Source organism: Leucopleurus acutus, assembly GCF_964270905.1.
Source record: "Leucopleurus acutus genome assembly, chromosome: 4".
Lineage (NCBI taxonomy): Eukaryota > Metazoa > Chordata > Mammalia > Artiodactyla > Delphinidae > Leucopleurus > Leucopleurus acutus.
In genome coordinates, this window is record NC_139146.1 from 101,503,662 (window position 1) to 101,531,280 (window position 27,619).

Genomic DNA, 27,619 nt, shown 5'->3' on the forward strand with positions numbered 1-27,619 from the left:
TGTGGCCCCACTGGTGTGAGGACACTCCTGTCTGGTTCCCATCCCCTTGGTGATGTGGGCCTTCTGGTGACAGTCTTATCCTGGCTGGGTTCCTCACTCTTCTGTGAGGTAGGCCCTCTGCTGTGAGGTCAATCCTGCCTGACTTGCACACATCACCTTGGCGACGTGGGCCCTCTGTTGGCACATGGAACCTGCTGGGAGCCTCCTGCCCTCGGTGATGACGGCCCTCTAGCATCAGGCTCTAACTGCTGGGCTCCCCACGTTTTCTGATGTGAGCCCAGTGATGCCAGGACACTCCTGTCAGGTTCCCATCCCCATGGGGATGTGGGCTTTCTGCTCTGAGGTCCCAATGCCTGGGTTGCTCACAGTTTCATGATGTGGGCTCTCTGGTGTTAGTTAACTCCTGCCTGCATCCCATAGCTTCTGTGCTCTCGGCCGCCTGCTGGGAGGTTCCAAATGCTGGATTCCTCACTTTTTTTATTCTTTGGGCCCTCTGTTTTTAGGCTACTCCTACCTGCCTCACTCCCATCCCCTTTGTGATGTATGTCCTCTGATATGAGGCCACATGTGCTGGGTTCCTCACCTTTCGATGATGTGGCCCCACTGGTGGGAGGACAGTCCTGACTGGTTCCCATCCCCTTGGTGTTGTGGGCCCTCTGGTGAGAGTCTCATCCTGCCTCGGTTCCTCACCCTTCTGTGAGATAGGCCCTCTGCTGTGAGGTCACTACTGCCTGGCTGGCGCATGCCACCTTGTAGACGTGGTCCCTCTGTTGGCAGTTGGAACCTGCTGGGAGTCTCCTCCCCTCAGTTATGAGGGCCCCCTGGCATCAGGCCCTAACTGCTGGGCTCCTAACATTTTCTGATATGTGCTAAGTGGTGCAAAGCCACTCCTGCCAGGTTCCCATCCCAGTGGGGATGTGGGCCTTCTGTTCTGAGGTCCCAACAGCTGGGCTGCTCACAGGTTCATGATGTGGGCCCTCTGCTGTGAGTTCACTGCGGCCTGGATCCCATAGCCTCGGTGCTCTGGGCCACTTGCTGGGAGGTTCCAACTGCTGGATTCCTCAACTTTTATATTCTATGGACCCTGTGTTGTGAGGCCAGTCCTGCCAGCCTCATTCCGAACCCCTTGGTGATGTGGTTCCTCTGGTTTGAGGACACATGTGCTGGGATCCTCACCTTTCGATGATGTTGTCCCACTGGTGTGGGGACACTCCTGCCTGGTTCCCATCCCCTTGGTGATGTGGGCCCTCTGGTGAGAGTCTGATCCTGGCTGTGTTCCTCACCCTTCTGTGAGGTGGGCCCTCTGCTGTGAGGTCATTCGTGCCTGGTTGGCACACATCGCCTTGGCGACGTCAGCCCTCTGGTGGCAGTTGGAGCCTGCTGGGAGCCTCCTTCCCTTGGTGATGAGGGTCCTCTGGCGTCAGGCCCTAACTGCTGGTCGCCCAAAATTTTCTGATACATTCTCAGTGGTGCGAGGACACTCCTACCAGAATTCCATCCCCATGGGGATGTGGGCCTCCTGCTCTGAGGTCCCAATGGCTGGGTTGCTCAGTTTCATGACATGGGCCCTGTTCTGTGAGTTCACTGTGGCCTGGATCCCATAGCCTCGGTGCTCTGGGCCGCCTGCTGGGAGGTTCCAACTGCTGGATTCCTCACTTTTTTATTCTATGTGCCCAGTGTTGTGAGGCTACTCCTGCCTGCCTCACTCCGAGGTCCTTGGTGATGTGGGTCCTCTGGTTTGAGGACACATGTGCTGAGTACCTCAGCTTTCGATGATGTGGCCCCACTGATGTGAAGACACTCCTGCCTGGTTCCCATCCCCTTGGTGATGTGGGCCCTCTGGTGAGAGTCTGATGTTGGCTGGGTTTCTCACCCTTCTGTGAGGTGGGACCTCTGCTGTGAGGTAACTCCTGCCTGGCATGCTCACGTTGCCTTGGCAATGTGAGCCCTCAGGTGGCACTTGGAGCCTGCTGGGAATCTCCTCCCCTCAGTTATGAGAGCTCTGGATAAAACACATATGCCCTTTTTTGCCAAGTGCATTATTTTCCAAGTTCTGTCTCTTTTCCTATGCTTTAAGAGCTACTCCCGTGTACGTTCTGAAATCAGTTTCCAGCAATTCTGCCCCGCATTCAAGTCCTCTTCGCAGCCTTACTTCAGTATAATTTTGGATGATAGCTGTCATTTATAACTCCGCAGGTTTCTGAATTACAGTGTCCCTGAGCTCCTTTCTTCAACTCGCTTTCTTGTGAGCTGGCCGCAACACCGCAGGATCTCCTCAGGCCTTAATCTAGTTCCAGCATGGCACACGGAGCCTTTGGTTCATTTATCTTCCTGGTGGGAAATGAGAGTTAAATTTGCCCGTCCAGACACCTACAGATAGTCTCCCATTGCTTCTCCTTATTCCTGTTCATCTTCCGAAGAAATTGCAAACTGGGCCAAACAGGAGGTTAAAGGCACTGACTCTCCAAGTGGGGAGAGTGTTAGTAAAGCGTCTGGAATGTTGCACCCGAGTACCAGGGGACGAAAACTGAGACACATTTGAACACGTTTCCCGATCACACGGTGGATCATACTCTGGGTTCCACATGCATGTTTTAGCTGAAGGAAGAATCCCTTAAACCTGGAGAGTTGAGACCCATGGAATGGGTACCATGCAATATGACTTCAAAGAGTCTACATTTGCTAACCGAACCTCACCAATCCTATCACTGCTGCGTTTATGACACTGTACACACGCTTGATTCTCTTTCGGAGACATATAAATCCATAGGTTTTAAGATTCTTACTAGTCAGGTATATTCTTAGGCGTTTAATATGGGGTGTTGAGTCCACTTCGTTGCGCAAGGAGTAGCTCTTGTCTATTACATATTTGGCTTATGGAACAGTATCTGTGCTAATTTCAATCTCTGATTTTATGCCGCACCCCAACTCACCTTTCCCCGTAAGCAAGCATAAGTTGGTTTTCTACATTTGACACCCTGTTCTGTTTTGTAATTCAGTTCCTGTGTAGCCAAGTTTACATTCCGTGTAGTAGTGATATCTTATGATGTTTCTTTTTCTGTGTGACTTATTTCTCTTAGAATCATCATACCTGAATCCACTCATTATGCTGTCACGGGCCTGATGACATAGATTTCTTTGCTGAGTGATATTGCATTGTACGTAAGTACCACAATTTCTTTATCCATTTTTCGCTTTCTGCGATATTGAACCTGTACCGTAAACGAGGTTCTTGTAAACAGAGCCATCCCAAACTTTGGGGAGGCTGTGTCTTTTTGATTATTATTTCCCTAAGCTATACGACCATAAGTGGAAATGCCCTAGGCTCTGTTGCTTGGTTTCTTGGATGTTTCAGGAAACACCATACACTTCTCCAGAGTGGCTGTTGGCAATTTACATCCCGCCCATCAGCATAACAAGGCTTCCAGTTCTCCATGGCCTGTCCTGCCTTTCTGGATTTTACACTTTTTTCAGATAGCCCTTTTGACCGGGGGGCAGTGAGACTTCATTGTAGTGCAGATTTCCTTTGCAAGCTTGCTTGGTTGGCCAAAAAGGGCGTATGCGTTTTTTCCTGAATATATTCAGGAAAAAACGCATACGCCCTTTTTGGCCAAGTGCATCATTGTGGACGTTCTGCCTCTTTTCCTATGCTTTACATGCAATTCCAGTCTACCTCCTGAAATCGGTTCCCTGCAATTCTGCCCCGCATTCAACTCCACTTGGCAGCCTTACTGCAATATATTTTTGGAAGATAACTGTCATTTATAACTCTGCATGTTTGTGAATTACAGTGCCCCTGAGCTCCTTTCTTCAACTCGCTTTCTTGTGAGCTGGCCGCAACACCGCAGGATTGCTTCAGGCCCTAGTTTGGTTCCGGCATGGCATGCTGAGCCTTTGGTTAATTCCTCTTCCTGGTGGGAAATGAGAGTTAAATTTGCCCGTCCAGACACCTCCACCTAGTCTCTCATTGGTTCTCCCTATTCCTGTTCATTTTCCACAGAAATTGCAAACTGGGCCAAACAGGAGGTTAAAGGCACTTACTCTCCAAGTGGGGAGAGTGTTAGTAAAGCATCTGGAATGTTGCACCCGAGTACCAGGGGACAAAAACTGAGACACATTTGAACACGTTTTCCGTTCACACAGTGGATCGTACTCTGGGTTCCACATGCATGTTTTAGCTGAAGGAAGAATCCCTTAAACATGGAGAGTTGAGACCCATGGAATGGGTACCATGCAATATGACTTCAAAGAGTCTGCATTTGCTCACCGAACCTCACCAATCCTATCACTGCTGCGTTTATGCCTCTGTACACACGCTTGATTCTCTTTCGGAGACATATAAATCCATAGGTTTTAAGATTCTTACTAGTCAGGTATATTCTTAGGCGTTTAATGTGGGGTGTTGAGTCCACTTCGTTGAGCAAGGAGTAGCTCTTGTCTATTACATATTTGGTTTATGGAACGGTATCTGTGCTAATTTCAATCTCTGGTTTTATGCCGCACCCCAACTCACCTTTCCCCTTAAGCAAGCATAAGTTGGTTTTCTACATTTGAGACCCTGTTCTGTTTTGTAATTCAGTTCCTGTGCAGCCAAGTTTACATTCCGTGTAGTAGTGATATCTTATGATGTTTCTTTTTCTGTGTGACTTATTTCACTTAGAATCATCGTACCTGAATCCACTCATTATGCTGCTACGGGCCTGATGACATAGATTTCATTGCTGAGTGATATTGCATTGTACATAAGTACCACAATTTCTTTATCCATTTTTCGCTTTCTGCGATATTGAACTTGTACCGTAAACGAGGTTCTTGTAAACAGAGCCGTCCCAAACTTTGGGGAGGCTGTGTCTTTTTGATTATTATTTCCCTAAGCTAAAGGACCATAAGTGGAAATGCCCTAGGCTCTGTTGCTTGGTTTTTTGGATGTTTCAGGAAACACCATACACTTCTCCAGAGTGGCTGTTGGCAATTTATATCCCGCCCATCAGCACAACAAGGTTCCCAGTTCTCCATGGCCTGTCCTGCCTTTCTGGATTTTACACTTTTTTCAGATGGCCCTTTTGACCGGGGGGCAGTGAGACTTCATTGTAGTGCAGATTTCCTTTGCAAGCTTGCTTGGTTGGCCAAAAAGGGCGTATGCGTTTTTTCCTGAATATATTCAGGAAAAAACGCATACGCCCTTTTTGGCCAAGTGCATCATTGTGGACGTTCTGCCTCTTTTCCTATGCTTTACATGCAATTCCAGTCTACCTCCTGAAATCGGTTTCCTGCAATTCTGCCCCGCTTTCAACACCTCTTGGCAGCCTCACTTTAATATATTTTTGGAAGATGGCTGTCATTTATAACTCTGCAGGTTTGTGAATTACAGTGCCCCTGAGCTCCTTTCTTCAACTCGCTTTCTTGTGAGCTGGCCGCAACACCGCAGGATTGCTTCGGGCCCTAGTGTGGTTCCGGCATGGCACGCTGAGCCTTTGGTTAATTCCTCTTCCTGGTGGGAAATGAGAGTTAAATTTGCCCGTCCGGAAACCTCCACCTAGTCTCTCATTGGTTCTCCCTATTCCTGTTCATTTTCCACAGAAATTGCAAACTGAGCCAAACAGGAGTTTAAAGGCACTGACTCTCCAAGTGGGGAGAGTGTTAGTAAAGCATCTGGAATGTTGCACCCGAGTACCAGGGGACGAAAACTGAGACACATTTAAACACGTTTTCCGATCACACGGTGGATCATACTCTGGGTTCCACATGCATGTTTTAGCTGAAGGAAGAATCCCTTAAACATGGAGAGTTGAGACCCATGGAATGGGTACCATGCAATATGACTTGAAAGGGTCTGCATTTGCTCACCGAACCTCACCAATCCTATCACTGCTGCGCTTATGCCGCTGTACACACGCTTGATTCTCTTTCGGAGACATATAAATCCATAGGTTTTAAGATTCTTACTAGTCAGGTATATTCTTAGGCGTTTAATATGGGGTGTTGAGTCCACTTCGTTGAGCAAGGAGTAGCTCTTGTCTATTACATATTTGGCTTATGGAACGGTGTCTGTGCTAATTTCAATCTCTGGTTTCATGTAGCACCCCAACTCACCTTTCCCCTTAAGCAAGCATAAGTTGGTTTTCTACATTTGACACCCTGTTCTGTTTGGTAATTCTGTTCCTGGGTAGCCAAGTTTACATTCCGTGTATTAGTGATATCTTATGATGTTTCTTTTTCTGTGTGACTTATTTCACTTAGAATCATCGTACCTGAATCCACTCATTATGCTGCTACGGGCCTGATGACATAGATTTCATTGCTGAGTGATATTGCATTGTACGTAAGTACCACAACTTCTTTATCCATTTTTCGCTTTCTGTGATATTGAACTTGTACCGTAAACGAGGTTCTTGTAAACAGAGCCGGCCGAAACTTTGGGGTGGCTGTGTCTTTTTGATTTTAATTTCCCTAAGCTATAGGACCATAAGTGGAAGTGCCCTAGGCTCTGTTGCTTTGTTTTTTGGATGTTTCAGGAAACACCATACACTTCTCCAGAGTGGCTGCTGGCAATTTACATCCCGCCCATCAGCATAACAAGGCTCCCAGTTCTCCATGGCCTGTCCTGCCTTTCTGGATTTTACACTTTTTTCAGATGGCCCTTTTGACCGGGGGGCAGTGAGGGTTCATTGTAGTGCAGATTTCCTTTGCAAGCTTGCTTGGTTGGCCAAAAAGGGCGTATGCGTTTTTTCCTGAATATATTCAGGAAAAAACGCATACGCCCTTTTTGGCCAAGTGCATCATTGTGGACGTTCTGCCTCTTTTCCTATGCTTTACATGTAATTCCAGTGTACCTCCTGAAATCGGTTTCCTGCAATTCTGCCCCGCTTTCAACTACTATTGGCCGCCTTACTTCAATATATTTTTGAAAGATAGCTGTCATTTATAACTCTGCAGGTTTGTGAATTACAGTGCCCCTGAGCTCCTTTCTTCAACTCGCTTTCTTGTGAGCTGGCCGCAACACCGCAGGATTGCTTCAGGCCCTAGTTTGGTTCCGGCACGGCATGCTGAGCCTTTGGTTAATTCCTCTTCCTGGTGGGAAATGAGAGTTAAATTTGCCCGTCCGGACACCTCCACCTAGTCTCTCATTGGTTCTCCCTATTCCTGTTCATTTTCCACAGAAATTGCAAACTGGGCCAAACAGGAGGTTAAAGGCACTGACTCTCCAAGTGGGGAGAGTGTTAGGAAAGCGTCTGGAATGTTGTACCCGAGTACCATGGGACGAAAACTGAGACACATTTGAACACGTTTCCCAATCACACGGTGGATCATACTCTGGGTTCTACATGAATGTTTTAGCTGAAGGAAGAATCCCTTAAACATGGAGAGTTGAGACCCATGGAATGGGTACCATGCAATATGACTTCAAAGGGTCTGCATTTGCTCACCGAACCTCACCAATCCTATCACTGCTGCGTTTATGCCGCTGTACACACGCTTGATTCTCTTTCGGAGACATATAAATCCATAGGTTTTAAGATTCTTACTAGTCAGGTATATTGTTAGGCATTTAATATGGGGTGTTGAGTCCACTTCGTTGAGCAAGGAGTAGCTCTTGTCTATTACATATTTGGCTTATGGAACGGTATCTGTGCTAATTTCAATCTCTGGTTTTATGCAGCACCCCAACTCACCTTTCCCCTTAAGCAAGCATAAGTTGGTTTTCTACATTTGACACCCTGTTCTGTTTTGTAATTCAGTTCATGTGTAGCCAAGTTTACATTCCGTGTAGTAGTGATATCTTATGATGTTTCTTTTTCTGTGTGACTTATTTCACTTAGAATCATCGTACCTGAATCCACTGATTATGCTGCTACGGGCCTGATGACATAGATTTCATTGCTGAGTGATATTGCATTGTACGTAAGTACCACAACTTCTTTATCCATTTTTCGCTTTCTGTGATATTGAACTTGTACCGTAAACGAGGTTCTTGTAAACAGAGCCGTCCCAAACTTTGGGGTGGCTGTGTCTTTTTGATTTCAATTTCCCTAAGCTATAGGACCATAAGTGGAAGTGCCCTAGGCTCTGTTGCTTTGTTTTTTGGATGTTTCAGGAAACACCATACACTTCTCCAGAGTGGCTGTTGGCAATTTACATGCCGCCCATCAGCATAACAAGGCTCCCAGTTCTCCATGGCCTGTCCTGCCTTTCTGGATTTTACACTTTTTTCAGGTAGCCCTTTTGACCGGGGGTCAGTGAGACTTCATTGTAGTGCAGATTTCCTTTGCAAGCTTGCTTGGTTGGCCAAAAAGGGCGTATGCGTTTTTTCCTGAATATATTCAGGAAAAAACGCATACGCCCTTTTTGGACAAGTGCATCATTGTGGACATTCTGCCTCTTTTCCTATGCTTTACATACAATTCCAGTCTACCTCCTGAAATCAGTTCCCTGTAATTCTGCCCCGCATTCAACTCCTCTTGGCAGCCTTACTGCAATATATTTTTGGAAGATAGCTGTCATTTATAACTCTGTAGGTTTGTGAATTACAGTGCCCCTGAGCTCCTTTCTTCAACTCGCTTTCTTGTGAGCTGGCCGCAACACCGCAGGATTGCTTCCGGCCCTAGTTTGTTTCCGGCACGGCATGCTGAGCCTTTGGTTAATTCCTCTTCCTGGTGGGAAATGAGAGTTAAATTTGCCCGTCCAGACACCTCCAGCTAGTCTCTCATTGGTTCTCCCTCTTCCTGTTTATGTTACGCAGAAATTGCAAACTGGGCCAAACAAGAGGTTAAAGGCACTGACTCTCCAAGTGGGGAGAGTGTAAGTGAAGCGTCTATAATGTTGCACCCGAGTACCAGGGGACGAAAACTGAGACACATTTGAACACGTTTCCCGATCACACGGTGGATCATACTCTGGGTTCCACATGCATGTTTTAGCTGAAGGAAAAATCCCTTAAACATGGAGAGTTGAGACCCATGGAATGGGTACCATGCAATATGACTTCAAAGGGTCTGCATTTGCTCACCGAACCTCACCAATCCTATCACTGCTGCGCTTATGCCGCTGTACACACACTTGATTCTCTTTCGGAGACATATAAATCCATAGGTTTTAAGATTCTTACTAGTTAGGTATATTCTTAGGCGTTTAATATTGGGTGTTGAGTCCACTTCGTTGAGCAAGGAGTAGCTCTTGTCTATTACATATTTGGCTTATGGAACGGTGTCTGTGCTAATTTCAATCTCTGGTTTCATGCAGCACCCCAACTCACCTTTCCCATTAAGCAAGCATGAGTTGGTTTTCTACATTTGACACCCTGTTCTGCTTGGTAATTCTGTTCCTGTGTAGCCAAGTTTACATTCCGTGTATTAGTGATATCTTATGATGTTTCTTTTTCTGTGTGACTTATTTCACTTAGAATCATCGTACCTGAATCCACTCATTATGCTGCTACGGGCCTGATGACATAGATTTCATTGCTGAGTGATATTGCACTGTACGTAAGTACCACAACTTCTTTATCCATTTTTCGCTTTCTGTGATATTGAACTTGTACCGTAAACGAGGTTCTTGTAAACAGAGCCGTCCCAAACTTTGGGGTGGCTGTGTCTTTTTGATTTTAATTACCCTAAGCTATAGGACCATAAGTGGAAGTGCCCTAGGCTCTGTTGCTTTGTTTTTTGGATGTTTCAGGAAACACCATACACTTCTCCAGAGTGGCTGCTGGCAATTTACATCCCGCCCATCAGCATAACAAGGCTCCCAGTCCTCCATGGCCTGTCCTGCCTTTCTGGATTTTACACTTTTTTCAGATGGCCCTTTTGACCGGGGGGCAGTGAGACTTCATTGTAGTGCAGATTTCCTTTGCAAGCTTGCTTGGTTGGCCAAAAAGGGCGTATGCGTTTTTTCCTGAATATATTCAGGAAAAAACGCATACGCCCTTTTTGGCCAAGTGCATCATTGTGGACGTTCTGCCTCTTTTCCTATGCTTTGCATGCAATTCCAGTCTACCTCCTGAAATCGGGTTTACTGCAATTCTGCCCCGGTTTCAACTCCTCTTGGCAGCCTTACTTCAATATATTTTTGGAAGATAGCTGTCATTTATAACTCTGCAGGTTTGTGAATTACAGTGCCCCTGAGCTCCTTTCTTCAACTCGCTTTCTTGTGAGCTGGCCGCAACACCGCAGGATTGCTTCTGGCCCTACTGTGGTTCTGGCATGGCTCGCTGAGCCTTTGGTTAATTCCTCTTCCTGGTGGGATATGAGAGTTAAATTTGCCCGTCCGGACACCTCCACCTAGTCTCTCATTGGTTCTCCCTATTCCTGTTCATTTTCCACAGAAATTGCAAACTGGGCCAAACAGGAGGTTAAAGGCACTGACTGTCCAAGTGGGGAGAGTGTTAGTAAAGCGTCTGGAATGTTGCACCCGAGTACCAGGGGACGAAAACTGAGACACAGTTGAACACATTTCCCGATCACACGGTGGATCATACTCTGGGTTCCACATGCATGTTTTAGCTGAAGGAAGAATCCCTTAAACATGGAGAGTTGAGACCCATGGAATGGGTACCATGCAATATGACTTCAAAGGGTCTGCATTTGCTCACCGAACCTCACCAATCCTATCACTGCTGCGTTTATGCTGCTGTACACATGCTTGATTCTCTTTCGGAGACATATAAATCCATAGGTTTTAAGATTCTTACTAGTCAGGTATATTCTTAGGCGTTTAATGTGGGGTGTTGAGTCCACTTCGTTGAGCAAGGAGTAGCTCTTGTCTATTACATATTTGGCTTATGGAACGGTATCTGTGCTAATTTCAATCTCTTGTTGTATGCAGCACCCCAACTCACCTTTCCCCTTAAGCAAGCATGAGTTGGTTTTCTACATTTGACACCCTGTTCTGTTTGGTAATTCTGTTCCTGTGTAGCCAAGTTTACATTCCGTGTAGTAGTGATATCTTATGATGTTTCTTTTTCTGTGTGACTTATTTCACTTAGAATCATCGTACCTGAATCCACTCATTATGCTGCTACGGGCCTGATGACATAGATTTCATTGCTGAGTGATATTGCAGTGTACGTAAGTACCACAACTTCTTTATCCATTTTTCGCTTTCTGTGATATTGAACTTGTACCGTAAACAATGTTCTTGTAAACAGAGCCGGCCGAAACTTTGGGGTGGCTGTGTCTTTTTGATTTTAATTTCCCTAAGCTATAGGACCATAAGTGGAAGTGCCCTAGGCTCTGTTGCTTTGTTTTTTGGATGTTTCAGGAAACACCATACACTTCTCCAGAGTGGCTGCTGGCAATTTACATCCCGCCCATCAGCATAACAAGGCTCCCAGTTCTCCATGGCCTGTCCTGCCTTTCTGGATTTTACACTTTTTTCAGATGGCCCTTTTGACCGGGGGGCAGTGAGGGTTCATTGTAGTGCAGATTTCCTTTGCAAGCTTGCTTGGTTGGCCAAAAAGGGCGTATGCGTTTTTTCCTGAATATATTCAGGAAAAAACGCATACGCCCTTTTTGGCCAAGTGCATCATTGTCAACGTTCTGCCTCTTTTCCTATGCTTTACATGTAATTCCAGTGTACCTCCTGAAATCGGTTTCCTGCAATTCTGCACCGCTTTCAACTACTATTGGCCGCCTTACTTCAATATATTTTTGAAAGATAGCTGTCATTTATAACTCTGCAGGTTTGTGAATTACAGTGCCCCTGAGCTCCTTTCTTCAACTCGCTTTCTTGTGAGCTGGCCGCAACACCGCAGGATTGCTTCAGGCCCTAGTTTGGTTCCGGCACGGCATGCTGAGCCTTTGGTTAATTCCTCTTCCTGGTGGGAAATGAGAGTTAAATTTGCCCGTCCAGACACCTCCACCTAGTCTCTCATTGGTTCTCCCTATTCCTGTTCATTTTCCACAGAAATTGCAAACTGGGCCAAACAGGAGGTTAAAGGCACTGATCTCCAAGTGGGGAGAGTGTTAGTAAAGCGTGTGGAATGTTGCACCCGAGTACCAGGGGACGAAAACTGAGACACATTTGAACACGTTTCCTGATCACATGGTGGATCATACTCTGGGTTCCACATGAATGTTTTAGCTGAAGGAAGAATCCCTTAAACATGGAGAGTTGAGACCCATGGAATGGGTACCATGCAATATGACTTCAAAGGGTCTGCATTTGCTCACCGAACCTCACCAATCCTATCACTGCTGCGTTTATGCCGCTGTACACACGCTTGATTCTCTTTCGGAGACATATAAATCCATAGGTTTTAAGATTCTTACTAGTCAGGTAGATTCTTACTAGTCAGGTATATTCTTAGGCGTTTAATATGGGGTGTTGAGTCCACTTCGTTGAGCAAGGAGTAGCTCTTGTCTATTACATATTTGGCTTATGGAACAGTATCTGTGCTAATTTCAATCTCTGGTTTTATGCCGCACCGCAAGTCACCTTTCCCCTTAAGCAAGCATAAGTTGGTTTTCTACATTTCACACCCTGTTCTGTTTTGTAATTCAGTTCCTGTGTAGCCAAGTTTACATTCCGTGTAGTAGTGATATCTTATGATGTTTCTTTTTCTGTGTGACTTATTTCAGTTAGAATCATCGTACCTGAATCCACTCATTATGCTGCTACGGGCCTGATGACATAGATTTCATTGCTGAGTGATATTGCATTGTACGTAAGTACCACAACTTCTTTATCCATTTTTCGCTTTCTGTGATATTGAACTTGTACCGTAAACGAGGTTCTTGTAAACAGAGCCGGCCGAAACTTTGGGGTGGCTGTGTCTTTTTGATTTTAATTTCCCTAAGCTATAGGACCATAAGTGGAAGTGCCCTAGGCTCTGTTGCTTTGTGTTTTAGATGTTTCAGGAAACACCATACACTTCTTCAGAGTGGCTGTTTGCAATTTACATCCCGCCCATCAGCATAACAAGGCTCCTAGTTCTCCATGGCCTCTCCTGCCTTTCTGGATTTTACACTTTTTTCAGATGGCCCTTTTGACCAGGGGGCAGTGAGTCTTCATTGTAGTGCAGATTTCCTATGAAAGCTTGCTTGGTTGGCCAAAAAGGGCGTATGCGTTTTTTCCTGTATATATTCAGGAAAAAACGCATACGCCCTTTTTGGCCAAGTGCATCATTGTGGACGTTCTGCCTCTTTTCCTATGCTTTACATACAATTCCAGTCTACCTCCTGAAATCGGTTCCCTGCAATTCTGCACCGCATTCAACTCCTCTTGGCAGCCTTACTGCAATATATTTTTGGAAGATAGCTGTCATTTATAACTCTGCATGTTTGTGAATTACAGTGCCCCTGAGCTCCTTTCTTCAACTCGCTTTCTTGTGAGCTGGCCGCAACACCGCAGGATTGCTTCAGGCCCTAGTTTGGTTCTGGCACGGCATGCTGAGCCTTTGGTTAATTCCTCTTCCTGGTGGGAAATGAGAGTTAAATTTGCCCGTCCAGACACCTCCACCTAGTCTCTCATTGGTTCTCCCTATTCCTGTTCATTTTCCACAGAAATTGCAAACTGGGCCAAACAGGATGTTAAAGGCACTGACTCTCCAAGTGGGGAGAGTGTTAGTAAAGCGTCTGGAATGTTGCACCCGAGTACCAGGGGACGAAAACTGAGACACATTTGAACACGTTTTCCGATCACACAGTGGATCGTACTCTGGGTTCCACATGCATGTTTTAGCTGAAGGAAGAATCCCTTAAACATGGAGAGTTGAGACCCATGGAATGGGTACCATGCAATATGACTTCAAAGAGTCTGCATTTGCTCACCGAACCTCACCAATCCTATCACTGCTGCGTTTATGCCACTGTACACACGTTTGATTCTCTTTCGGAGACATATAAATCCATAGGTTTTAAGATTCTTACTAGTCAGGTATATTCTTAGGCGTTTAATGTGGGGTGTTGAGTCCACTTCGTTGAGCAAGGAGTAGCTCTTGTCTATTACATATTTGGCTTATGGAACAGTATCTGTGCTAATTTCAATCTCTGGTTTTATGAAGCACCCCAACTCACCTTTCCCCTTAAGCAAGCATAAGTTGGTTTTCTACATTCCAGACACTGTTCTGTTTTGTAATTCAGTTCCTGTGCAGCCAAGTTTACATTCCGTGTAGTAGTGATATCTTATGATGTTTCTTTTTCTGTGTGACTTATTTCACTTAGAATCATCGTACCTGAATCCACTCATTATGCTTCTACGGGCCTGATGACATAGATTTCATTGCTGAGTGATATTGCATTGTACGTAAGTACCACAACTTCTTTATCCATTTTTCGCTTTCTGTGATATTGAACTTGTACCGTAAATGAGGTTCTTGTAAAGAGAGCCGGCCCAAACTTTGGGGTGGCTGTGTCTTTCGGATTTTAATTTCCCTAAGCTATAGGACCATAAGTGGAAGTGCCCTAGGCTCTGTTGCTTTGTTTTTTGGATGTTTCAGGAAACACCATACACTTCTCCAGAATGGCTGTTGGCAATTTACATGCCGCCCATCAGCATAACAAGGCTCCCAGTTCTCCATGGCCTGTCCTGCCTTTGTGGATTTTACACTTTTTTCAGATAGCCCTTTTGACCCGGGACAGTGAGACTTCATTGTAGTGCAGATTTCCTTTTCAAGCTTGCTTGGTTGGCCAAAAAGGGCGTATGCGTTTTTTCCTGTATATATTCAGGAAAAAAACGCATACGCCCTTTTTGGCCAAGTGCATCATTGTGGACGTTCTGCCTCTTTTCCTATGCTTTACATACAATTCCAGTCTACCTCCTGAAATCGGTTCCCTGCAATTCTGCCCCGCATTCAACTCCTCTTGGCAGCCTTACTGCAATATATTTTTGGAAGATAGCTGTCATTTATAACTCTGTAGGTTTGTGAATTTCAGTGCCCCTGAGCTCCTTTCTTCAACTCGCTTTCTTGTGAGCTGGCCGCAACACCGCAGGATCTCCTCAGGCCCTAATCTAGTTCCAGCATGGCACACGGAGCCTTTGGTTAATTCCTCTTCCTGGTGGGAAATGAGAGTTAAATTTGCCCGTCCAGACACCTCCACCTAGTCTCTCATTGGTTCTCCCTCTTCCTGTTTATCTTACGCAGAAATTGCAAACTGGGCCAAACAAGAGGTTAAAGGCACTGACTCTCCAAGTGGGGAGAGTGTTAGTAAAGCGTCTGGAATGTTGCACCCGAGTACCAGGGGACGAAAACTGAGACACATTTGAACACGTTTCCCGATCACACGGTGGATTATACTCTGGGTTCCACATGCATGTTTTAGCTGAAGGAAGAATCCCTTAAACATGGAGAGTTGAGACCCATGGAATGGGTACCATGCAATATGATTTCAAAGGGTCTGCATTTGCTCACCGAACCTCACCAATCCTATCACTGCTGCGTTTATGCCGCTGTACACACCCTTGATTCTCTTTCGGAGACATATAAATCCATAGGTTTTAAGATTCTTACTAGTCAGGTATATTCTTAGGCGTTTAATATTGGGTGTTGAGTCCACTTCGTTGAGCAAGGAGTAGCTCTTGTCTATTACATATTTGGCTTATGGAACGGTGTCTGTGCTAATTTCAATCTCTGGTTTCATGCAGCACCCCAACTCACCTTTCCCCTTAAGCAAGCATAAGTTTGTTTTCTACATTTGACACCCTGTTCTGTTTTGTAATTCAGTTCCTGTGTAGCCAAGTTTACATTCCGTGTAGTAGTGATATCTTATGATATTTCTTTTTCTGTGTGACTTATTTCTCTTAGAATCATCATACCTGAATCCACTCATTATGCTGTCACGGGCCTGATGACATAGATTTCTTTGCTGAGTGATATTGCATTGTACCTAAGTACCACAATTTCTTTATCCATTTTTCGCTTTCTGCGATATTGAACCTGTACCGTAAACGAGGTTCTTGTAAACAGAGCCGTCCCAAACTTTGGGGTGGCTGTGTCTTTCGGATTTTAATTTCCCTAAGCTATAGGACCATAAGTGGAAGTGCCCTAGGCTCTGTTGTTTTGTTTTTTGGATGTTTCAGGAAACACCATACACTTCTCCAGAATGGCTGTTGGCAATTTACATGCCGCCCATCAGCATAACAAGGCTCCCAGTTCTCCATGGCCTGTCCTGCCTTTCTGGATTTTACACTTTTTTCAGATAGCCCTTTTGACCGGGGACAGTGAGACTTCATTGTAGTGCAGATTTCCTTTTCAAGCTTGCTTGGTTGGCCAAAAAGGGCGTATGCGTTTTTTCCTGTATATATTCAGGAAAAAACGCATACGCTCTTTTTGGCCAAGTGCATCATTGTGGACGTTCTGCCTCTTTTCCTATGCTTTACATACAATTCCAGTCTACCTCCTGAAATCGGTTCCCTGCAATTCTGCCCCGCATTCAACTCCTCTTGGCAGCCTTACTGCAATATATTTTTGGAAGATAGCTGTCATTTATAACTCTGTAGGTTTGTGAATTACAGTGCCCCTGAGCTCCTTTCTTCAACTCGCTTTCTTGTGAGCTGGCCGCAACACCGCAGGATCTCTTCAGGCCCTAATCTAGTTCCAGCATGGCACACGGAGCCTTTGGTTAATTCCTCTTCCTGGTGGGAAATGAGAGTTAAATTTGCCCGTCCAGACACCTCCACCTAGTCTCTCATTGGTTCTCCCTATTCCTGTTCATTTTCCACAGAAATTGCAAACTGGGCCAAACAGGAGGTTAAAGGCACTGACTCTCCAAGTGGGGAGAGTGTTAGGAAAGGATCTGGAATGTTGCACCCGAGTACCAGGGGACGAAAACTGAGACACATTTGAACACGTTTTCCGATCACACGGTGGATCATACTCTGGGTTCCACATGCATGTTTTAGCTGAAGGAAGAATCCCTTAAACCTGGAGAGTTGAGACCCATGGAAAGGGTACCATGCAATATGACTTCAAAGGGTCTGCATTTGCTCACCGAACCTCACCAATCCTATCACTGCTGCGCTTATGCCGCTGTACACACGCTTGATTCTCTTTCGGAGACATATAAATCCATAGGTTTTAAGATTCTTACTAGTCAGATATATTCTTAGGCGTTTAATATGGGGTGTTGAGTCCACTTCGTTGAGCAAGGAGTAGCTCTTGTCTATTACATATTTGGCTTATGGAACGGTATCTGTGCTAATTTCAATCTCTGGTTTTATGAAGCACCCCAACTCACCTTTCCCCTTAAGCAAGCATAAGTTGGTTTTCTACATTTGAGGCCCTGTTCTGTTTTGTAATTCAGTTCTTGTCTGGCCAAGTTTACATTCCGTGTAGTAGTGATATCTTATGATGTTTCTTTTTCTGTGTGACTTATTTCACTTAGAATCATCGTACCTGAATCCACTCATTATGCTGCTACGGGTCTGATGACATAGATTTCATTGCTGAGTGATATTGCATTGTACGTAAGTACCACAACTTCTTTATCCATTTTTCGCTTTCTGTGATATTGAACTTGTACCGTAAACGAGGTTCTTGTAAACAGAGCCGTCCCAAACTTTGGGGTGGCTGTGTCTTTTGGATTTTAATTTCCCTAAGCTATAGGACCATAAGTGGAAGTGCCCTAGGCTCTGTTGCTTTGTTTTTTGGATGTTTCAGGAAACACCATACACTTCTCCAGAGTGGCTGTTGGCAATTTACATGCCGCCCATCAGCATAACAAGGCTCCCGTTCTCCATGGCCTGTCCTGCCTTTCTGGATTTTACACTTTTTTCAGATAGCCCTTTTGACCGGGGGGCAGTGAGACTTCATTGTAGTGCAGATTTCCTTTGCAAGCTTGCTTGGTTGGCCAAAAAGGGCGTATGCGTTTTTTCCTGAATATATTCAGGAAAAAACGCATACGCCCTTTTTGGCCAAGTGCATCATTGTCGATGTTCTGCCTCTTTTCCTATGCTTTAAATGCAAATCCAGTCTACCTCCTGAAATCGGTTTCCTGAAATTCTGCCCCGCTTTCAAGTCCTCTTCGCAGCCTTACTTCAATATATTTTTGGACATTATCTGTCATTTATAACTCTCCAGGTTTGTGAATTACAGGGCCCCTGAGCTCCTTTCTTCAACTCGCTTTCTTGTGAGCTGGCCGCAAACCCGCAAGACTGCTTCAGGCCCTAATCTGCTTCTGGCAGGGCACGCTGAGCCTTTGGTTAATTTTTCTTCCTGGTGGGAAATGAGTGTTAAATATGCCCGTCCAGACACCTACCTCACTCTCAACCCCTTGGTGATGTGGGTCCTCTGGTTTGTGGCCACCTTTTCTGGGTTCCTCACCTTTCGATGATGTGGCCCCACTAGTGTGAGGACACTCCTGCCTGGTTCTCATCCACGTGGTTATGTGGACCCCCTGGTGAGAGTCTGTTCCTGGCTTTGTTCCTCACCCACCTGTGAGGGAGACCCTCTGCTGATAGGTCACTCCTGCATGGCTGGCACACATTGCCTTGGTGAAGTCAGCCGTGTGGTGGCAGTTGGAGCGTGCTGGGAATCTCCTCCCCCCGGTGATGAGGGCCCTCTTGCGTCAGGCCCTAACTGCTGGGCTCACCAACTTTTCTTCGTGAGCCCAGTGATGCTTTGGCACTCCTCTTAGGATCCCATCTCCATGGAGATGTGGGCCTTCTGCTCTGAGGTCCCAACGGCTGGGTTGTTCACATTTTCATGATGTGGGCTCTCTGGTGTTCACAGAGGCCTGGATCCCATAGCCTCTGTGCTCTTGGCCGCCTGCTGGGAGGTTCCAACTGCTGGATTCCTCACTTTTTTAATTTTTTGGGCCCTCTGTTGTGAGGATCCTCCTGCCTGCCTCACTCCCAGCCCCTTCGTGATGTGTGTCGTCTGGTTTGAGGCCACATGTGCTGGGTTCCTCACCTTTCGATGATGTGGGACCAATGGTCTTAGGAGACTCCTGCCTGGTTCACATCCCCTTGGTGATGTGGGCCCTCTGTTGAGAGTCTGATCCTGGCTGGGTTCCTCACCCATCTGTGAGGTGGGCCGTCTGCTGTGAGGTCACTCCTGCCTGGCTTGCTCACCTCGCCTTGTGGACATGAGCCCTCTGGTGGCACTTGGAGCCTGCTGGGAGCCTCCTCTCCTGGGTGATGAGGGCCCTCTGGCGTCAGGCCCTAACTGCTGGGCTCCCCACATTTTGTGATGTGCGCCCAGTGGTGCGAGGACACTCCAGCCAGGTTCACATCCCCATTGGGATGTGGGCCTTCTGCTCTGAGGTCCCAAAGCCTGGGTTGCTCACAGTTTCATGATGTGGGCTCTCTGGTATTAGTTCACTCCTGCCTGCATCCCATAGCTTCTGTGCTCTGGGCCGCCTGCTGGGAGGTTCCAACTGCTGGATTCCTCACCTTTCTTATTCTTTGGGCCCTCTGTTTTTAGGCTACTCCTGCCTGCCTCACTCCCATTCCCTTTGTGATATGTGTCCTCTGATTTGAGGCCACATGTGCTGGGTTCTGCACCTTTCGATGATGTGACCCCACTGGAGGGAAGACAGTCCTGACTGGTTCCCATCCCCTTGCTGATGTGGGCCCTCAGGTGAGAGTCTGATCCTGGCTGGGTTCCTCACCCTTCTGTGAGGTGGGCCCTCTGCTGTGAGGTCAGTCATGCCTGTCTGGCACACGTCACCTTGGCGACGTGGGCCCTCTGGTGGCAGTTGGAGTGTGCTGGGATCCTCCTCCCCTCGGTGATGAGGGCCCTCTTGCCTTAGGCCATAACTGCTGGGCTCCCCACATTTTCTGATGTGCGCCAAGTGAGTGAGGACACTCTTGCCAGGTTCCCATCCCCATGGCGATATGGGCCTTCTGCTCTGAGGTCAAAACGGCTGGCTTGCTCACAGTACCAAGATGTGGGCCCTCTGCTGTGAGTTCACTCCGGCAAGGATCCCTTATCATCGGTGCTCTGAGCCGCCTGCTGGGAGGTTCCAACTGCTGGATTCCTCAACTTTTTTATTCTATGTGCCCTCTGTTGTGAGGCTCCTCCTGCCTGCCTCACTGCCAGCCCCTTGGTGATGACTGTCCTATGGCTTGAGGCCACATGTGCTGCGTTCCTCACCTTTCAATGATGTGACCCCACTCGTGTGAGGACACTCCTGCCTGGTTCCCATCCCCTTGGTGAGGTGGGCCCTCTGGCGAGAGTCTAATCCTGGCTGGGTTCCTCAACGTTCTGTGAGGTAGGCCCTCTGCTGTGAGGTCACTCCTGCCTGGCTGGCACACGTCACCTTGGAGACGTGAGCCCTCTGGTGGCAGTTGGAGCATGCAGGGCGCCTCCTCCTCTCGGTGATGACGGCCCTCTGGCGTCAGGCCCTAAATGGTGGGCTCCCCACATTTTCTGATGTGTGCCCAGTGGTGCGAGGACACTCCAGCCAGGTTCCCATTCCCATGGGGATGTGGTCCTTCTGCGCTGAGGTCTCAACTCCTGGGTTGCTCACAGTTTTGTGATGTGGGCCCTCTGCTGTGAGTTCACTGTGGCCTGGATCCCATAGCCTCGGTGTTCTGGGCCGCCTGCTGGAAGGTCTAAATGCTGGAATCCTCACGTTTTTTATATTATGTGCCCTGTGTTGTGAGGCTACTCCTGCCTGCCTCACTCCAAGGCCCTTGGTGATGTGGGTCCTCTGGTTTGAGGACACATGTGCTGGGTTCCTCACCTTAAGATGATGAGGCCCCACTGGTGTGAGGATAATCCTGACTGGGTCCCATCCCCTTTGTGATGTGGGCCCTCTGGTGAGAGTCTGATCCTGGCTGGGTTCCTCACCCATCTGTGAGGTGGGCCCTCTACTATCAGGTAACTCTTGCCTGGGTTGCTCACCTCGCCTTGTTGACATGAGCCCTCTGGTGGCAATTGGACCCTGCTGGGAGCCTCCTCAGCTCTGTGATGAGGGCCCTCTGACGTCAGGCCCTAACTGCTGGGCTCCCCAACTTTTCTTAGTGAGCCCAGTGTTGCTCAAGCACTCCTCTTAGGTTCCCATCCCCATGGGGATGTGGGCCTTCTGCTCTGAGGTTCCAACGGCTGGGTTGATCACAATTTCATGATGTGGGCTCTCTGGTGTTAGTTCACTGTGGCCTGGATCCCATAGCCTCTGTGGTCTTGGCTGCCTGCTGGGAGGTTCCAACTGCTCGATTCCTCAACTTTTGTATTCTATGGGTCCTGTGTTGTGATGCTCCTCCTGCCTGCCTCACTCGCAACCCCTTCGTGATGTGGGTCTTCTGGTTTGAGGCCACATGTGCTGGGTTAGGCAACTTTCAATGATGTGGCCCCACTGGTGTGAGGACACTCCTGTCTGGTTCCCATCCCCTTGGTGATGTGGGCCTTCTGGTGACAGTCTTATCCTGGCTGGGTTCCTCACTCTTCTGTGAGGTAGGCCCTCTGCTGTGAGGTCAATCCTGCCTGACTTGCACACATCACCTTGGCGACGTGGGCCCTCTGTTGGCACATGGAACCTGCTGGGAGCCTCCTGCCCTCGGTGATGACGGCCCTCTAGCATCAGGCTCTAACTGCTGGGCTCCCCACGTTTTCTGATGTGAGCCCAGTGATGCCAGGACACTCCTGTCAGGTTCCCATCCCCATGGGGATGTGGGCTTTCTGCTCTGAGGTCCCAATGCCTGGGTTGCTCACAGTTTCATGATGTGGGCTCTCTGGTGTTAGTTAACTCCTGCCTGCATCCCATAGCTTCTGTGCTCTCGGCCGCCTGCTGGGAGGTTCCAAATGCTGGATTCCTCACTTTTTTTATTCTTTGGGCCCTCTGTTTTTAGGCTACTCCTACCTGCCTCACTCCCATCCCCTTTGTGATGTATGTCCTCTGATATGAGGCCACATGTGCTGGGTTCCTCACCTTTCGATGATGTGGCCCCACTGGTGGGAGGACAGTCCTGACTGGTTCCCATCCCCTTGGTGTTGTGGGCCCTCTGGTGAGAGTCTCATCCTGCCTCGGTTCCTCACCCTTCTGTGAGATAGGCCCTCTGCTGTGAGGTCACTACTGCCTGGCTGGCGCATGCCACCTTGTAGACGTGGTCCCTCTGTTGGCAGTTGGAACCTGCTGGGAGTCTCCTCCCCTCAGTTATGAGGGCCCCCTGGCATCAGGCCCTAACTGCTGGGCTCCTAACATTTTCTGATATGTGCTAAGTGGTGCAAAGCCACTCCTGCCAGGTTCCCATCCCAGTGGGGATGTGGGCCTTCTGTTCTGAGGTCCCAACAGCTGGGCTGCTCACAGGTTCATGATGTGGGCCCTCTGCTGTGAGTTCACTGCGGCCTGGATCCCATAGCCTCGGTGCTCTGGGCCACTTGCTGGGAGGTTCCAACTGCTGGATTCCTCAACTTTTATATTCTATGGACCCTGTGTTGTGAGGCCAGTCCTGCCAGCCTCATTCCGAACCCCTTGGTGATGTGGTTCCTCTGGTTTGAGGACACATGTGCTGGGATCCTCACCTTTCGATGATGTTGTCCCACTGGTGTGGGGACACTCCTGCCTGGTTCCCATCCCCTTGGTGATGTGGGCCCTCTGGTGAGAGTCTGATCCTGGCTGTGTTCCTCACCCTTCTGTGAGGTGGGCCCTCTGCTGTGAGGTCATTCGTGCCTGGTTGGCACACATCGCCTTGGCGACGTCAGCCCTCTGGTGGCAGTTGGAGCCTGCTGGGAGCCTCCTTCCCTTGGTGATGAGGGTCCTCTGGCGTCAGGCCCTAACTGCTGGTCGCCCAAAATTTTCTGATACGTTCTCAGTGGTGCGAGGACACTCCTACCAGAATTCCATCCCCATGGGGATGTGGGCCTCCTGCTCTGAGGTCCCAATGGCTGGGTTGCTCAGTTTCATGACATGGGCCCTGTTCTGTGAGTTCACTGTGGCCTGGATCCCATAGCCTCGGTGCTCTGGGCCGCCTGCTGGGAGGTTCCAACTGCTGGATTCCTCACTTTTTTATTCTATGTGCCCAGTGTTGTGAGGCTACTCCTGCCTGCCTCACTCCGAGGTCCTTGGTGATGTGGGTCCTCTGGTTTGAGGACACATGTGCTGAGTACCTCAGCTTTCGATGATGTGGCCCCACTGATGTGAAGACACTCCTGCCTGGTTCCCATCCCCTTGGTGATGTGGGCCCTCTGGTGAGAGTCTGATGTTGGCTGGGTTTCTCACCCTTCTGTGAGGTGGGACCTCTGCTGTGAGGTAACTCCTGCCTGGCATGCTCACGTTGCCTTGGCAATGTGAGCCCTCAGGTGGCACTTGGAGCCTGCTGGGAATCTCCTCCCCTCAGTTATGAGAGCTCTGGATAAAACACATATGCCCTTTTTTGCCAAGTGCATTATTTTCCAAGTTCTGTCTCTTTTCCTATGCTTTAAGAGCTACTCCCGTGTACGTTCTGAAATCAGTTTCCAGCAATTCTGCCCCGCATTCAAGTCCTCTTCGCAGCCTTACTTCAGTATAATTTTGGATGATAGCTGTCATTTATAACTCCGCAGGTTTCTGAATTACAGTGTCCCTGAGCTCCTTTCTTCAACTCGCTTTCTTGTGAGCTGGCCGCAACACCGCAGGATCTCCTCAGGCCCTAATCTAGTTCCAGCATGGCACACGGAGCCTTTGGTTCATTTATCTTCCTGGTGGGAAATGAGAGTTAAATTTGCCCGTCCAGACACCTACAGATAGTCTCCCATTGCTTCTCCTTATTTCTGTTCATCTTCCGAAGAAATTGCAAACTGGGCCAAACAGGAGGTTAAAGGCACTGACTCTCCAAGTGGGGAGAGTGTTAGTAAAGCGTCTGGAATGTTGCACCCGAGTACCAGGGGACGAAAACTGAGACACATTTGAACACGTTTCCTGATCACACGGTGGATCATACTCTGGGTTACACATGCATGTTTTAGCTGAAGGAAGAATCCCTTAAACCTGGAGAGTTGAGACCCATGGAATGGGTACCATGCAATATGACTTCAAAGAGTCTACATTTGCTAACCGAACCTCACCAATCCTATCACTGCTGCGTTTATGACACTGTACACACGCTTGATTCTCTTTTGGAGACATATAAATCCATAGGTTTTAAGATTCTTACTAGTCAGGTATATTCTTAGTCGTTTAATATGGGGTGTTGAGTCCACTTCGTTGAGCAAGGAGTAGCTCTTGTCTATTACATATTTGGCTTATGGAACAGTATCTGTGCTAATTTCAATCTCTGATTTTATGCCGCACCCCAACTCACCTTTCCCCTTAAGCAAGCATAAGTTGGTTTTCTACATTTGACACCCTGTTCTGTTTTGTAATTCAGTTCCTGTGTAGCCAAGTTTACATTCCGTGTAGTAGTGATATCTTATGATGTTTCTTTTTCTGTGTGACTTATTTCTCTTAGAATCATCATACCTGAATCCACTCATTATGCTGTCACGGGCCTGATGACATAGATTTCTTTGCTGAGTGATATTGCATTGTACGTAAGTACCACAATTTCTTTATCCATTTTTCGCTTTCTGCGATATTGAACCTGTACCGTAAACGAGGTTCTTGTAAACAGAGCCATCCCAAACTTTGGGGAGGCTGTGTCTTTTTGATTATTATTTCCCTAAGCTATACGACCATAAGTGGAAATGCCCTAGGCTCTGTTGCTTGGTTTTTTGGATGTTTCAGGAAACACCATACACTTCTCCAGAGTGGCTGTTGGCAATTTACATCCCGCCCATCAGCATAACAAGGCTCCCTGTTCTCCATGGCCTGTCCTGCCTTTCTGGATTTTACACTTTTTTCAGATGGCCCTTTTGACCGGGGGGCAGTGAGACTTCATTGTAGTGCAGATTTCCTTTGCAAGCTTGCTTGGTTGGCCAAAAAGGGCGTATGCGTTTTTTCCTGAATATATTCAGGAAAAAACGCATACGCCCTTTTTGGCCAAGTGCATCATTGTGGACGTTCTGCCTCTTTTCCTATGCTTTACATGTAATTCCAGTGTACCTCCTGAAATCGGTTTCCTGCAATTCTGCCCCGCTTTCAAGTACTATTGGCCGCCTTACTTCAATATATTTTTGAAAGATAGCTGTCATTTATAACTCTGCAGGTTTGTGAATTACAGTGCCCCTGAGCTCCTTTCTTCAACTCGCTTTCTTGTGAGCTGGCCGCAACACCGCAGGATTGCTTCAGGCCCTAGTTTGGTTCCGGCACGGCATGCTGAGCCTTTGGTTAATTCCTCTTCCTGGTGGGAAATGAGAGTTAAATTTGCCCGTCCAGACACCTCCACCTAGTCTCTCATTGGTTCTCCCTATTCCTGTTCATTTTCCACAGAAATTGCAAACTGGGCCAAACAGGAGGTTAAAGGCACTGATCTCCAAGTGGGGAGAGTGTTAGTAAAGCGTCTGGAATGTTGCACCCGAGTACCAGGGGACGAAAACTGAGACACATTTGAACACGTTTCCCGATCACACGGTGGATCATACTCTGGGTTCCACATGAATGTTTTAGCTGAAGGAAGAATCCCTTAAACATGGAGAGTTGAGACCCATGGAATGGGTACCATGCAATATGACTTCAAAGGGTCTGCATTTGCTCACCGAACCTCACCAATCCTATCACTGCTGCGTTTATGCCGCTGTACACACGCTTGATTCTCTTTCGGAGACATATAAATCCATAGGTTTTAAGATTCTTACTAGTCAGGTATATTGTTAGGCATTTAATATGGGGTGTTGAGTCCACTTCGTTGAGCAAGGAGTAGCTCTTGTCTATTACATATTTGGCTTATGGAACGGTATCTGTGCTAATTTCAATCTCTGGTTTTATGCAGCACCCCAACTCACCTTTCCCCTTAAGCAATCATAAGTTGGTTTTCTACATTTGACACCCTGTTCTGTTTTGTAATTCAGTTCATGTGTAGCCAAGTTTACATTCCGTGTAGTAGTGATATCTTATGATGTTTCTTTTTCTGTGTGACTTATTTCACTTAGAATCATCGTACCTGAATCCACTCATTATGCTGCTACGGGCCTGATGACATAGATTTCATTGCTGAGTGATATTGCATTGTACGTAAGTACCACAACTTCTTTATCCATTTTTCGCTTTCTGTGATATTGAACTTGTACCGTAAACGAGGTTCTTGTAAACAGAGCCGTCCCAAACTTTGGGGTGGCTGTGTCTTTTTGATTTCAATTTCCCTAAGCTATAGGACCATAAGTGGAAGTGCCCTAGGCTCTGTTGCTTTGTTTTTTGGATGTTTCAGGAAACACCATACACTTCTCCAGAGTGGCTGCTGGCAATTTACATCCCGCCCATCAGCATAACAAGGCTCCCAGTCCTCCATGGCCTGTCCTGCCTTTCTGGATTTTACACTTTTTTCAGATGGCCCTTTTGACCGGGGGGCAGTGAGACTTCATTGTAGTGCAGATTTCCTTTGCAAGCTTGCTTGGTTGGCCAAAAAGGGCGTATGCGTTTTTTCCTGAATATATTCAGGAAAAAACGCATACGCCCTTTTTGGCCAAGTGCATCATTGTCGATGTTCTGTCTCTTTTCCTATGCTTTAAATGCAAATCCAGTCTACCTCCTGAAATCGGTTTCCTGAAATTCTGCCCTGCTTTCAAGTCCTCTTCGCAGCCTTACTTCAATATATTTTTGGACGTTATCTGTCATTTATAACTCTCCAGGTTTGTGAATTACAGGGCCCCTGAGCTCCTTTCTTCAACTCGCTTTCTTGTGAGCTGGCCGCAAACCCGCAAGACTGCTTCAGGCCCTAATCTGCTTCTGGCAGGGCACGCTGAGCCTTTGGTTAATTTCTCTTCCTGGTGGGAAATGAGTGTTAAATATGCCCGTCCAGACACCTACCTCACTCTCAACCCCTTGGTGATGTGGGTCCTCTGGTTTGTGGCCACCTTTTCTGGGTTCCTCACCTTTCGATGATGTGGCCCCACTAGTGTGAGGACACTCCTGCCTGGTTCTCATCCACGTGGTTATGTGGACCCCCTGGTGAGAGTCTGTTCCTGGCTTTGTTCCTCACCCACCTGTGAGGGAGACCCTCTGCTGATAGGTCACTCCTGCATGGCTGGCACACATTGCCTTGGTGAAGTCAGCCGTGTGGTGGCAGTTGGAGCGTGCTGGGAATCTCCTCCCCCCGGTGATGAGGGCCCTCTTGCGTCAGGCCCTAACTGCTGGGCTCACCAACTTTTCTTAGGGAGCCCAGTGATGCTTTGGCACTCCTCTTAGGATCCCATCTCCATGGAGATGTGGGCCTTCTGCTCTGAGGTCCCAACGGCTGGGTTGTTCACATTTTCATGATGTGGGCTCTCTGGTGTTCACAGAGGCCTGGATCCCATAGCCTCTGTGCTCTTGGCCGCCTGCTGGGAGGTTCCAACTGCTGGATTCCTCACTTTTTTAATTTTTTGGGCCCTCTGTTGTGAGGATCCTCCTGCCTGCCTCACTCCCAGCCCCTTCGTGATGTGTGTCGTCTGGTTTGAGGCCACATGTGCTGGGTTCCTCACCTTTCGATGATGTGGGACCAATGGTCTTAGGAGACTCCTGCCTGGTTCACATCCCCTTGGTGATGTGGGCCCTCTGTTGAGAGTCTGATCCTGGCTGGGTTCCTCACCCATCTGTGAGGTGGGCCGTCTGCTGTGAGGTCACTCCTGCCTGGCTTGCTCACCTCGCCTTGTGGACATGAGCCCTCTGGTGGCACTTGGAGCCTGCTGGGA